This window comes from Lepidochelys olivacea, assembly GCF_965140295.1.
Source record: "Lepidochelys olivacea isolate rLepOli2 genome assembly, chromosome: 9".
Lineage (NCBI taxonomy): Eukaryota > Metazoa > Chordata > Testudines > Cheloniidae > Lepidochelys > Lepidochelys olivacea.
This window is the reverse complement of record NC_140419.1, coordinates 39968902-39984397: the sequence shown is the minus strand read 5'-3', so window position 1 is coordinate 39984397 and position 15496 is coordinate 39968902. Positions and strand designations below refer to the sequence as shown.

Here is a 15496-nt window from a genome sequence, read left to right as displayed (position 1 = left end):
AGGTAGGAAGGAGACGGTGAGAGGAACAAAGAGGGAGTTGGGACGAAAAAGAAAAGAACACAGAGGTAGAAAGTTCACTTTTCCGGAACACAAAGAGAAAAACAAGAAGGGTGAGAATTTCAAAAGGGCTCAATTCCCATTGGATTTCTACAGAAGCACAGTTTGGCCAATGCTAAGCACTTCCAAAAATACTACCCATGTTGTTTAGGGCATATCTAAAGTTAAAACAATGCATGAGCACAGCACCACTGCCGTGCGTGAATGAAGATGCTCTAAGAGCTGATGGGAGAAAGCTCTTCAATAAGCTTACTTAATCCATTTCCCCAAGAGATGGTAGCTACGTTGGTGGGAGAAGGTTACCCGCAGACATTGTGCTATCTAGATAGGGAGTTATACCAACCTAACTATGTTGATCAGGTGTGTTGACTTTTCACACCCCTGAGCAATGTAGTTATACCAATTTAGGTCTGTAGTGTAGACCAGACCGTAGACTAGGCACCTTATTTCAGATAAAGGAAGGTGTGATAAATGAAGGGGGAGGGGTAGCTCCCTTTTAAGGACACGCAGCCAGCCAGTTAGCTGTAAAATCTCTCTTGGTAGCTATTCCTCTGCTTGCTTTACCTGTAAAGGGTTAAAAAGCCTCCCTGCATTGGTACAAAAAAGTGGGCACCTGCCCAAAAGAGCCAATGGTAGGGCTAAAACTTTTTAAAATTGGAAAAAGTCACCACTGCTCCACAAACACCAGTTTCGTCTCCTCCCCATTCCAGTCTGTGCATTTTTCCATTCTACCATCCGCAGGTGCAACATCCCCTTCTATCCTGCATAGTCCTCCTCCTCAATGGTGCCCGTAAGAAGTGAGATAATAATCAGGTTTCACTCCTCCCCACATCTAAATGGTAACATGGACCTCTGAAATTCCCAGTGCATCCTGTTTGCTTTTAGGTCTGGCTTTGAGAATGAAAGCATTTTGGGGCAGAGATTCCATTTTTGGATAGCATACAGCACTGAACACAGTGTCAGCTCTAAACAAACAGAAATAAAGCCACTATTCAAGCTTAAAGAGAAAGGATTGCTGTAACTGCAAAGTCATTCCTCGGTACCCCACCAGGTAGCATTCCAAGAGTTTGTTCATCTGGCAGCCAACCAGTCAGTCTATGCCACCACAAGTGGTACCTATAATCCTACACCGTGAGAGGGCCAGCCAATGAGTACATCACTCCCTATCTCCAGATGACGAGCGAGAGTCCTTAGAGTGCAATGGTGGGGTTTCCTCAACTCAGAGAGATCGTCTATCATTCATTTTTGTTAACAAGCTGTGAACCCAGAGCTGTTCTGGTGCTGGTTCTCAGGCTGCATGGTAGAATCCAGTCAACATATTTTACCAACAATCCATATGAAATAAGATTGAATCTTCCAAAAGAAAAACATTAAAGAGTTAGCAAGAAAGACGCATTTTATGCTCTATCTCAGAGGTGGGCAAACTTCTTGGCCTGTGGGCCATATTTGTGAATAGAAATTGTATGGTAGGCCATGACTGCTCATGAAATTGGAGGTTCCTGGCCAATGGGAGCTGTGAGGGGCGGTGCTTGAGGTAAGGACTGCGTGCAGAGCCCCCTGGCCCCCCTACCCATAGGAGCCAGAGGGGGAACATGCCGCTACTTCCGGGAGCCACGCAGAAAGCCCCCAACCCTGCTACCCAGGCTGGATTAAAAGGTCCCATGGGCTAGACGTGGCCCATAGTCTGCCCACCCCTGCTCTATCTGAAAGAAAGAGAAAAAAACTACTTTATAGAGGAATACTGTGGCTTCTAGGGGAAAAAAGCATCTGGCTGTAACAACATCTTTTCCTATAACAGTGTGTACATCAACTAACATCAATAGCCTGCTTAGTAATCCGTACTTTGCACCAACAGTCTATAAAATTAATTTTAAAGAGAAAGCTTAACACCAAAAATCGTGGGGAGTGGGGTTGAAAATAGTGTGACATGGACTTATAGTTAACAAAATTACAAGAAAAATAAGTGTATGAGTTGCAAGTCTTAAGCGAGTGGCAGACAGATATTTGACCAACTTTTATGTACCCTCATACATCATTTGAGACTTATTATGTCTACTTTAAAATGAGGTATGGTGTGGAGCTCTCAAGTGGTACCATTCCCACAGAGAAGAGAATTAAAAAAATGCCATAATCAGAAGTGAATACAAATATTTCAAAGAGGTCATTGTTAGTTTAATGACAATGTATTATGCCAAGACATGAAATTGGATTTGTGTGACCTCAAAGCGTAACAATCTAGAAGTATAACAAAATCCAACACATTTCAATGATACCTAGAAATGTCAACATCATTATCATCTTGTTCATCATTATGATCTCTGCAAATATGCGCTTACTGTTGGGACAGTGCCAGATTATTATGAATTACTGTGGCTGATATGAATGAATGTGGTAAGCATGAGTTTTGTATGGATTGGTACGTCTAAATTTGCTAGAGGATTCTGGAAGCAGGATTCTCTTATCAGACAGAAGGTGAAAGTGCTGAAATTGCATTCCAATGATTAATAAAAGCTCTGTGTGTGTGTAAGTTTCAACATCAAACTTCGGAAAATATCAGCCGGGAGGCCCAGCCCACCAGATAAAGAAAATGTAAAAACATGTGGATCAGTGAGCTTGGTACAGGCTGACCCAGGTCAAAATGACGCTCTGGATGGCATGCTAAGAGCTCAAGTGAATGATTGATGAGAGGGTAAACGTAGTCATTGTCATGCTGTAGTGTTTCTGGAATGATAAAAAAGATCACACTGGTTTTGGGCACCATTGTTCAACCTCACCTGCAAGCTTACAGCACCACTTGACATTTCCACATCCTACTTAGTCTGAACATACATGAAATAACCTTTCAAATGATATATGACATAGGTGTGCCTAGTGTGGGTACATTAAACTCTCAAAATAGGGTCATCTATGGAGAATTGCTGCATGCCTGCCTATCTGGCAAGTTTTAACCCAGAGCAAATGTTTATATTTTAAATGATAAATCCTCAAGTATGGTATTCTATGGAAATATTGCAAACTTTTAAGTAAGTAAGTAAGTAAGTGTGTGTGTGTATAAACAGCACTTTTATATTAAATTTTGATAAGACAATATTGATTTAGTTCCAACTGGCCAATCTTAAAACACAGTTTTTATAATGGGAACCAGAAAAGAAAACTGCCTCACTACATATTTACATAGTACAACATACCTGATCTTTTCTTTCCATTACACTCTAGTAGCGTACTTTATTTATGTGGCTCAGCCAGAGAAATCTAAATTAGCACTGTCAATCTAAAGAGGGTTTTGTCAGCATGACTCCTTTACAATTCAACAGACATGAGTTAAGGTTCGTGTCTTAGACCACACAATAAAGGAAGGCATCTCCACGGAATACCAGCCATTGCTGCTCCATGTTGTAACCCTTTCTTTGGCCTGAAGCCAGGATTTGCAAGTTCCACTAAACTTTATGTCAAAGTACCATCTTGGGAAACTTGGTTAAAACTAAAATACCTTTATATTTCCCTTGTATTTATTTTCTATTAAGACAGACAGCATATCTACATTACCATTGTTTAAGCTGGAATTTACAGTTCTTGGAATTCCTTTGAAAGCTTTCTTAAATTTGCACTGAAGCAATGTTGCCATAGCGCAAAGGGATTGTAAATGAAGGATGTCAGCATTGCTGTAGAGAGCAGCCAAGCAAGCTAAGTAGAAGAGACAGCTAAAAATACACTATGATTTACAAGACTTGAACCTGGTAAAAACATGCCCTTATTTTAAGCCAAGAGGAATCTGGTAGAAATGTTTTTAACATGAGGTTGCTAATCATTCTGATCAAGGTCTTGTAACAGTGATAGGCTAGTCACATCTCAGAACCCCACACTCTAATTTTAACCCTACCAAGTGCATTACTACAACAGTCTAAGAACAAACAAATTAGTCATAGGGGCTAGTCACAAGGTCAGTAAAATTCAAGAGCATATCATCAGGATAACCATCACATACAACCCTGTACAACTCATGAAACAGCACCAAGCTCTATTATAACACTTTCCTCCCCTGTAGGGGAGAGGATGGAGTGTTAGTGACCTACACAAAGAAGCGGAACAAGCAGTGTCTGTGGAGGAAGACAAGCCAGAAATAGTTTTCCAGTTTTGGTATCTTTGGTACATGAAAAACCTATTGCATTAAGTTTACAATGCAACATTGAAGTCTGATGAGTTATTGAATTGCTTTATTTGGACTAGCATGAGAGATGGTCTATCACTCAGTAATTCTTATGCTACAGGAAACTTACAAAATCATAAAAGACAGTCATAACAGCCTCAACAAAAATTAGCAATTTTAGTCTGCTCTAGCGAGTGTATATTTCTTAGTTAGTGCTGTATCTTCAGTTGGGCACCTCTGTGCAAGTGATCTCAGCATGACTATTATATAATGTATTTCCCAAAAGGGAACCTTATAATCACTGTATTGCACCAAAGGACTGAGGAATACTGAGCGAGAAGACTGATGATATCAGATGAATTTAAGTGAAGTCTGCAAAGAAAGGGGGTCAGGAAAACACATGCATTAGGGGGCTGCTAAACTATTGTTCCTGGATCCCCCTAAAACAGTTAAATGCAGAAGTTCAGCTCTTAGTTCACAAACCTGCAGTGTATAAAGGTACTTACAGTTCGATCCATCTGAAGACCTTCAAGTGCTTCAAAGGCATTAATAAATTAAGCTTTAGCACCATTGTGATGTAGGGAAGTGCAGATGGAGAAATGGGAACACAGAAAGGTTGCCCAAGGTCACACAACAAATCAATGGCAGAAACAAGAATATATAAGCCAGGTCCCCCACCACCCAGTTTTGTGCTTTAGCTACTAGAACACACTTCTGTTAATAATACCACTGTACAAATGTTATAAACCCATTGCCCAATAGTTTTTAAAAATGAATTCACGTTTGACTTTATTCTGTCATCAGCACAAAATACGTCTAACTGCAACTCTCATGTTCCTGCTTTTGTTACGGAAAAGACATTAAAAATGCATTGTGCCTTGACATGCACTGCACAAACCAAACAAACATTAGGAATAGCCCTGGGGGGAATGTTATTTTTCTAAGGATAAACTCTTTCACAATGCAGTGTTATCTTGTTATGGATAGTTTCTGTCACCAAGGGCAATAGAAGCATTGTGAAAAATCGGTTTTGACTAGCAGCACTCTGGGCTGCAGCCAATATCAAACTGGTGACCAAAGTAATAACTGATCAAGTCTGGATTCGGAATGCTTCTCACCCCATAGCACTGTGTAATGTATATTTTACAAAATACAAGGGAGGAAAACACAAATTTAAATTAACATGCCAAATGGCACATCAACTTTATCTACTGATCTTAAACTAGAATGTTCCTCCTCCTCCAGGATGAATGGGATTCTACGCTGGAGGAATTCAATAGGAAACAGTTGTGGCACATTATTCAACAGCCTTTATGCTTTCAAAAAGTATTACTATTCCAAATATGGATCAGACCAATTTCGTAGAACACCCTTGCCTGAAGTTTTTAAAAGTAGCAACAGGGCAAACTAATTGAATACATTTTTTCACTAGAACTCACACATACCATAAGAACTTGGCTTGGTTACAGACAAAATTATAACTTGTGTTACTTGTGCCAAAGCGATGTTAAATATTTCAAATTTTTCTAAGTAGCTCACCTGAAGCCTAAAAGTCTTTTGCTTCTAAAAGTCATTTTCTAAACGTCTAAAGATATCGCACAGATAGAAGCATCACAATCGGCCTTATACACAGATTTTTGTTTACACTAGGATTGTTTGAGCTCCACCAACATCTAAATTCACAACCAGGCAGCACAAACCTATTGGGTTTGTTTTGTTTTCGCATTTTTGTTGTTGTTGTGAAAACCAAGACCACAATTAAACATGACTTTTACAAGCATTTCTGAAAATGTGTATCAATATTATTTCAACCACAGATACAGGGGGTTGTTTATTTGTTTTTAAATACTAAACTTGTAGCCACTGTTTCAAAAACGTACGTCACTAAATATATCACGGAATAAAACAACATTCGTAATCAGTGGGAAACATTCACCTTGCAAGAACTTACCATAAAAATATTAAAGCACCTCTTAGCCTGATCCGTTATGGGAATACAAAAATCCAGAGGAAAAAGGTCGAACCACAAGTAAACAAACGAAACGAAAAAGGGAGCTGTGACTCGCCAAAGTATTTCCTTAAACAGTATTTTCCTCTTCAACGGCAACCGATCTACGCTTCCAAACTCCGGCAGCTGTAGCTTAGCACAAGCAAATCCTCCCGAAGAGGCAGGTTTAAAAGCAAAGATATAGTTGAAGGCTGCTTAACGAAGTGTGAGAAAGCCACATCTGTGTGGTGTGTGCTGGGCTCCAAACAGGCAAGCCAGAGGAAAGAGGGGAGGGCGAGGGGGGGGATACTTCCTTAATCAGTAGGATACAAGCTTGTAACACAAAATCGAAGCAACCCAACACAGCCAGGAAACACTTCACAACTGTTCCCGGAGAAAAAGTGCCGTCACTCCCCCCCCCCCAGAAGAAAACCCTCCTGCCCTTTGCCGACCTGGTTTTGTTGCTCCTTCAAAGGCTAATTTACTTCATGCCTCAGATTCCTCTTTCTGTCTCTCCCCTCCAGAGAGACAGCCCAGATGGGAAGAGCCTGCAGCTGAAGCGAGTGCAGTGCCCCATCGGGAAAGCTGATCCTGCTGATCTCATCACTAAGGGCTACTAATCCAATGACCAGGGAATTAAGAACAGATGGTGACGCCCCTTCCCCCAACACCAGCATTGCCACACAGACGTCGAAACGCACACAAGCCTGAGCCTACCAGCTGGGTAATAATAGAGCTCCTCTTGCTATTGCACAAACTGCAATTCCTCACACGCTTTCCTGTGCATGTCTGTCTGTTGCTCACCAAGAGCACAAGTTCACTGAGCCAGCCCAGCGCTGCATTGTTTAACCCCTTGGGTCACAAAGGGTGCATGGGATCCTCATGTGCAACCAGTGGGGCTGGAATTAGGGGTGCTACTGCACCCCCTGGCTTGAAGTAGTAATAACCAGGGCTTAAATTCAGCCACAGCACACGGGGATGGAGCACCCATAAATATTTTCAAACCTGTGGGAGGTGTCACGCTGGGACTCAGGGCATCAGCCCCAGGGGAGATGCCGTGCCAGGGCTGAAGCCCTGAGCCCCAGCACACCTCCCTCTCCCTGCCCCCTGGGGCTGAAGCCCTGAACCCCAGGGAACTCGCTCCCCCCTGGATGAGAGAGGGCTCCAGGAAATAATCATTACGAATTTAAGCCCTGGTAATAACAAACATCAAATACATGGTTTCCATCATCAGCACCCCTACTATAATAATTGTTCCAGCACCCCTGTGTGCAACTTCTCCTTTGGCACCTGAAGATTTCTGTTTGTTTAAACACGCACACAGGCCGCCTGTACCAGAACACATTGTTGACATGAACTTTTGAGGTGCTGAGTGCCCCTTGCCAATGCTCCCACAAAAGTCAATGGAAGCTAAGGTTGCCCCAGCACCTCTGAAAAATCACCCTACCAATGTACTGGTGTGGACTGTAATAAAGAGTAGGAACAGGAGGGCAATCTTGCAAATCTATCCATCCTTACACCCCACCCTCTTTGTCTGTAAGTGGTCTGATTAGGCCATGATCCTGGAAAGACTTAAAGTGTGCTTAGCTTTATTGGAAAGTAGTCCCAGGAAAATCTAAAGGAACTATTCACATGGGGTAAAGTTAAGTACATGTGATATGTACATTTTTGTAGGATCGTGGCTTCAAGTTTTAAGCTGTTGGAATAGAGACCAGTCTTTTCATAGGCCTGTATAGCTCCCCACAAACTTTTTGACGCTAAATAAACAACTCCTAAATATGGCCCCGATCCTGCACTGTGATCTGCTCAAGCAAACTGTGTCACTGACTTAGAATCCAGTGCTGTGCATGTGGAAATCACAGTGCAAGATCCGGGTCTTTTTTCCCCCCAGAACACTGTTTTTATTAATTCCATTATTTAGTTAAAATGAAACCCAATGTTTTGTGATGCTAATAATGGCTCTGATTCAAAACCCCATTTAATAATTTGCATATGTGCTTTTTTCCCCATATTTGTGCCTGCCTAGCAAGTTGAAACCTTTTCTTTCAGATGCTGACTTCAGTACTATTATCCAGATATTTGTCACCTTAAGACCAGGTAATGGACTAAGGAACCTTCAAATACAGAAAAAAAGTCTTTGAAATAATACACATCTTAAGGTTTAAAAGAACTCTTCCTTATGTGCAGGGACAATAGGGGTCAGGACATATGGTCTTTTTGTATTCTCTGTGTTTTAAGCTGTATTCTCTGGGATCTAAGCTTTCTTTAAAAAAAAAAAAATGACATTTTTAACCCTACTGGTGGTGGTAGCCTTCCCAATGTAAACTAATGCACTTTTTTCTACTGGAATCTCCAGCCAGACAATCTGAAACAAAAGCGGTAAGAAGTGTGAATTTTCACTTTTATCTGAACTGAGTGTTAAACTTGAAAGCCTAAACTGGACCAGTTAACTACCAAACTACTCCTCTGAAAGGATGTTTCAGGGCAGCAGGGGTGCAAGTTCTGTGCATGCAAACAGTTGAATATTCTGAGGATTGAGAGCTTGCTACTCTTTAAAATCAGGGTTAAAGTGAAGTTCGCAACATCGTCAATTATAAAATCATTGGGGTTAGTAATTTGACTTGCATGAATGTGAGTTTTCCATACAATTTGATTCAGCTCCATTTAAGGCTGTTCAGTTTTAAATAAACTGATATTTTAAAATAACTCTCCCCGTGTATTTTGCAGTGCTACGTATTTAGGAAAGTAGAGATAAATGAAAGAAAACAAACTTCCACACCCAAAATTGTAGAGACTGGAGGTAGACCTCCCTTATTTATTTTTGTTTATGCTGCTGTTTGTTTGATAGACTTTATTGGGACATTCCTAGCATGAGCATTAGTAAAAATTAGTGAAAGCCCATGTTGTTGGAAGGGTGTGGCAACTAAGCCAGTAATCTATCATCTACGTAATCTCTCTCATACAACGAATTAAATAGTTGCATGAAAATTAGCTGTATAGAAAGGGTGGTAATTAGTTGAGCTACCTCTCTTAGTACAATGGCATAGATATGTACATTGTTGTCACACAGGTATAATTCATGAAGTCAAAATGGCTGAGAATTTAAAACTTGGACAGTGACAGACTGCAAATCCCAGCAATGATTGAACCTGGGGATATTCTGCACAAAAAGATCTCTCACTCTTGCTTTTAGCTGTTTCCATCGCTTCACATGGATTCAGACATTCTAGGCTTCAGAGCGACACACAGTGACAATCCAGAAATCTTATTCTGGAGATGATTCACACCATAAACAGGGGGGAATTGTGAAACAGTTACAATGTACTCTGTGGGATAGAGGAACAGCGTTGGAACAAATGTTCTGGAACTCCAACAAATGTTTTTTAAAAAAGCATACAGTGGGGGTGGGGGGGATGTGAGAAAACCTGGATTTGTGCTGGAAATGGCCCACCTTAATTATGCACATTATAGGGAGAATGGTCACTTTGGATGAGCTATTACCAGCAGGATAGTGAGTTTGTGTGTCTGGTTTTTGGGAGGGGGGTGAGGGGGTGAGAGAACCTGGATTTGTGCAGGAAATGGCCCAACTTTATTATCATGCACATTGTGTAAAGAGTTGTCACTTTGGATGGGCTATCACCAGCAGGAGAGTGAATCTGTGTGGGGGGGGTGGAGGGTGAGAAAACCTGGATTTGTGCTGGAAATGGCCCACCTGGTGATCACTTTAGATAAGCTATTACCAGCTGGACAGTGGGGTGGGAGGAGGTATTTTTTCATATTATCTGTGTATATATAAAGTCTGCTACAGTTTCCACGGCATGCATCCGATGAAGTGAGCTGTAGCTCACGAAAGCTCATGCTCAAATAAATTGGTTAGTCTCTAAGGTGCCACAAGTACTCCTTTTCTTCATACAGTGAGAGTTATATTAAGCCTATATCTCCCCTCTTTCAAAATCTCTCTCTCCACCACTTAGGTAACCATTAGAGATGGATGAAATAGAAAATATAAGACCCAATCAGAACTTTAACCTTCTTCCAGGTTTGAAAAAGTTTGCGTAAATATTTCCATTGCTTTCCACTCAAAAACAGCAACAGGCCTTTGCAAGTCATGCTATGACCCTAAGATGAAGGTTTTCTGGCTCAGATCCTCAAAGGTATTTGGGCTCCTAAATTCCATTGAAATTAAAGCAAGGTAGTAGCCTAAATACCTCTCAGGATCTGGGTCTCTTGATATCTAATTCTAGGCCAGTCACTGTATTCAAATTTAATTTCTCTGCTCCATCCTTTCCTCTTCTCAGCCTTAAACAGGGCTGTTATTTTTCTAAAGATAAGCCCTTTCACAATCAGTATTATCTTGTAGGATAGATTTGTTACCTATTTTCTTAGATCCTATATTCTTCCGTGCAGGGACCATGTTTACTACAACATTTGTAATGTGACTAAAACAATGGACCCGCAATCCTAATTAGGGACTGTAGGTGCTATTATAAAAAAAATCTGCAATGGAAGATTAAAGAGCAATTTTGCAACTCAACAACTTCTTCCCTTTTATCTTCCCAGATATTCTTGGGTACTTAGGCCTGAAACTCAAACAAGGGAGAACAATCAGGGAGCAGGGAGATTTGGCCAACACAATGCACATGCAAAATGTACGTTTACTTGAGTGTATAGAAAGTGATGCTACTGCCTATACTGGTTACTGAGGACTGACACATACTGTTTGCGTATGGATAGAAATGATAGACCCTTTTGCCTATGTCTCGACTTTGGGGGGGGAAAAGGTCATGTTTTAACTAAGAATTTTAAACAGGGATTTGCACCTAGTGTAGATATAGCAAGTTGTGTTTGGAAATGTGTTCGCTGGTCATGGCCAGTACAGGACAGTATTTGCACACTAAATCTCTACGTAGCATAAATCAACAGTGATTCAGCCCCGAGGTAGAGATGTTTGGAACTGCACACCAAAAAACAAAAAACACAAAACTTTAAATAATTATTCACTGAGGTTGATCAGGAAATGATCCTGAGAATTTTCTCTGCCAGAATAAAGGTGTGATCATGGCATCTAAAAAGGAAGGTTTAACAAAAATATACACTAGGAAATAGTGATTTTATTAGATGGCCATATAGAAAATCTTTTCTAGCTCCCAAACGGGAGATCACTAAGGCCTGTCAGAATTGCAAGACAGCCATCTAAGAGAAATGAACGTTGTCCAATGCATTCAATTATGAGTAAATAAGCATAAGGAAATTACAGTATATTGAAAGAAATACCTAATTGCAAAAGCCAATATAGGTTAAACTTGACTGCTACTATAGAGAGGATAAGACAACACAGAGCTTCAGCGACCCCTCCCCCCGTAACCAAAAAGTTTGTTGAGATTCCTTGCTCGTGTGACATTTGACACTCACCTCCCATCGCTAAGTGTGTGGGTTTCATGTTGACAATGTCATGAGCCTCCATCAGCCCTTGAGAGTGGATATTTCAAGTTCCTAGCTGAAAACAATCAGAACTACACTTAAGTACATGCACCAGGAGCCAATGTGGTTCAGTGAAGGCCCAGGACAGGGTTCATCAGATACTGAGGCTACTAATTTTCACTGAATGGAAATGAGGAGCCTCAATACCTTGGAGAATCTGGGCCTAAATGACAGTCACACAGAAGTTTGGGGCACAGCAGAGACTTGAAACAAGGTGTGAAGCTAGTCGTGCCCTACCACTGGATCATCCTTCCTCTCATGGTTGTTCATTATACCTTTTAAGGCCCAGATCCTGCAAACACTTATGCAGGTCTTAAAATCGGTGGGACTACTCAAACTAGTCAAGTTAAGCACGTGCACAAGTGTTTGCAAGTTCTTTTGTACATCTCATTTTACAGGTTATTTTAGCAAGATTTGGTCATCCTCTAATAAAATCTTTGGTTTCTAACCCTCCTATACGATGAGCCTCTCAATTAAAAATAATGAACACCTTACCAAAGACATGATATTTTAAAAATTAAATACTTTACTGCAAAACTAATAAGAGTATTTTAAAAATAAGTCCCATTACACAGGGAGCTAGATCAGGAAGTTACACCACCCTCTCAAAATAACAGGATGCCTTCATTTTCAGCAAACTCCATTCCACAAATTCATTATTTAATTGTTAATGTAAGTGGTCACCCTTCAAAATTGCTATTTGCTGCCTTTACCATTCTTTTTTTTAAATGTTTGGCAATTGCTATATTTTATACTTAAAATGGAGAACAATCACATCAGTGCAGAAACCATTTTAGGCTGTGATTTTTAAAACTGATGCTAAATTTGGATCTGGACAAAATTTGGCAATTTCATATACACTTTAGTAAAAGTGTTTGTTTTTTTTAAACCATCTCTCATCTAGCCACACAACCATTCTTGACAGGTTTCAGAGTAGCAGCTGTGTTAGTCTGTATTCGCAAAAAGAAAAGGAGTACTTGTGGCACCTTAGAGGCTACCAAATTTATTTGAGCATAAGCTTTCGTGAGCTACAGCTCACTTCATCGGATGCATGTTTCTTGTAGCATCCACAAAGTACGAGGCAACTTCCAAACATACAAAGTAGCATAGCTCTAAGCTGTGTCTACACTACGCAGCTTTTAGTGACACTGCTGTGCCGCTACAGCCTTGCCACTAAAAGGTGAGCGGTGTAGGCGCTGTTTGTCAGCAGGAGAGAGCTCTCCTGCCGCCAAAATCTTCCACCCCCGATGAGCGGTGTTAGCTTTGTCGGCAGGAGAGCTGCCGGTGGGTGCAGAGCACCCACTAATTTTTCCCCGTGCGTGCTCCAGCCCCGGAGCACCCACGGGGTCGGCACCTATGCACACCAGCACTTGTCCTCGACAAAATTTTGTCTTTTGGCGGGGTGGAGGGTGGTTTTTTTTAACACCTCTGAATGACAAAAGTTTTGTCTTTCACTTGCCAGTGTGGACAAAGCTCTAGTTTTCAAGAGCTTAGGACCTTACATAATAAAAGATATGTTGAGATGCATTTGATAAATTGGTTATACTTGAAATTCAGGTACTTTAGTTCAGATGGGAGAAAAACAGATGAAACAAAGTCACAAAGACCTGTAAAAAATTGTCAAATTTGATCCGAAACAAAATTCTATACTCTTGCTCATCTCTAGTAATTACTAAATTCCAGATGACAAGGAGAAAAATCATCCTTTATTTAGAAAGGTGATACATATCTACAGGAACAGCTGTGTCACATTACTATTCAATCTTGACCTGAAGGGACCACCTATAGCAGTGCATTGAGTCTCTGGTTGTTTGGTACTGGTTCTCTGATCACTAGCAAGGCTGTCTGAGGCTATGTCTACACTGGCAATTGAAAGACAAAAGTTTTGTCTTTTCGAGGTGTTAATCTCCCTCCCCCACACCTGAAAGACAAAAATTTTCGGAGTGAACAGTGCGTTGTCAGCAGGAGTGCTCTCCTGCCAACAAAGCTAACCCCGCTTGTTGGGGGTGAAAGAATTTTGTTGGCAGGAGAGTTGACTAACAGCGGCTACGCTGCATGACTTTTAGCAGCATGGCTGTAGCGACTCAGCCATGTCGCTAAAAGCTGTGGTGTAGACAAAGCCTGAGTCATGGGGTTTTTTTAATTATATGAACTGCACTAGGAACTGGACTGAGACCAACTGCTCATTTCACAGAGGCTGCTGAGCAAAAGTGGTAACGTTTTTGGGTCACTACCATATACCCCTGGATTCAATGCAAACCACTGCTATAAAGGTGAAAGGCTGTATACACTGGTCCAGACAACCCAGCCATCAAGACCACATAATTTAACTCTTATGTAAAGGGTATTCCACACAGCTTCTCAAAAGTGGGTAGTGATATTGGGTCCCGCAACTTTGCGTGACCAATCTGAGCTATTTTAAAGGAGACTGATTTTAAAAGGGTAGGTGTTCAGTATATTCTAAAAATAGGCCCCTTTAAGGGGTCTTAAATTGGGTACCCAAAATCATTACTCTCTTCTGAAAATCTTGGTTCCAAAGTTCAATACATAGTTCATATCCAATAACATAATTAATTATCCCTCCTACACACACAGCCAGTTTCTCAGAATATCTGCATACAATATCCATGGGTAAGAGGAAAATTTGTCTTTTAAATCCTTTTGTATTTCACTCATATCCCATCTTCATCAAAGCGCATGGTCTCATTGTTTATGTCAGCTTCAACTGTCAGAACTAAATTGATTTCTCTATGGATTTGGTATCCAAAAGTGTGCCTTTTCTTCATGCAAGATGTAGTTGGAAATAGCAGCCACACCACCACATTACGGTGAACAGATGAAAGTCACCTCAACTATTTTATTTAGATTTATATAAAATAAACCTAACTTTCAAATAAATATTTTAATTGACTACTTGCCCTACTCCACCAGTAAACAAAACAAGTATTCCCCAGAAGACATAATAAGATAAAAATCCTTTCCACTGCGAGAAAGCCTAATTCATGCTAAAAGGCCTATCCTAACTATTTTGGGTTCTGGAAGCCAAGGGGCTTAATGCCAAAGCAAAGGACCCCCTCATGGAAAATGATCTGTTTAAATGAGGGAGCTCTGCACGAATGCCTCTGCTGACCTCAACTGCAGCAGTCTGGCATGGGGAGGTCGCCTTTCAAGTAAGTGTCTCCCAATTATTCAGATCTTTTTAAGGCATTACAATGCCATGAATTCCACCTGGACAAGTTAGACAGCTATTGTAGATCCTGGAGCTTTGGTATAATATGCTCTTGGCTTGAAACTCCATTGATGCAGCAAGAAATTATTCTGTACTAGCTTTCAGAGTGTAGCGGCTTGTAGTATGCATGACAGCAATCTGATCTCAAATTAATAAAGTCAAGGGTAACTGTGACAAGATCAACCTCTGAGAAACAAAGTCAAATTCTTTTTATCAGGGGCAGGTGAGTGTAGGTGTCCTTGACTAGTCCTGGCGCATCTAAGACCAGCCCAGGATACAATATACTAACTGGTGCAGTACATTGTTCACCCATGTTACAAAAAGCAGTTACTCTCCTTCAGTTAGTGGGGTCAGTATAATCCTCATAAACTCATCCAGGTGCTTCACCCAACACATCAACATTATCTCAGCCTTATCTGAATTGACATCCAAGCCCCAAAATCACCTGGACATTCCACTACCCCATGCCAAAACGTATGTGATGGAGACTTACAGCTGGGTATCATCAGCACACTTAGTAAGTCACAGCGCATTTCTCCTTTCTAAACCTTCTACTGCTTCACATATTTATTGTGCCAGCGAGCTGACAAAACAT

The 15496-nt window shown here is 40.9% G+C and overlaps 1 protein-coding gene across 4 annotated transcripts in view; it reads right to left on the bottom strand.

The window, feature by feature from the left end:
• SPSB4 (splA/ryanodine receptor domain and SOCS box containing 4) overlaps positions 1-15496 on the bottom strand; it is a 320483-nt gene that overhangs the window by 152965 nt on the left and 152022 nt on the right. Inside the window, exon 1 of one of the 4 annotated variants that reach the window (XM_084638709.1) lies at positions 6644-6900. The exons of 2 other annotated variants lie outside the window; for them this stretch is intronic. The gene's annotated coding sequence lies outside the window, so the exon portion shown is untranslated. Of the gene's footprint in view, positions 1-6155; positions 6591-6643; positions 6901-15496 lie in introns of those variants that run through there. One more of the 4 variants, XM_084638711.1, reaches the window with a different exon arrangement.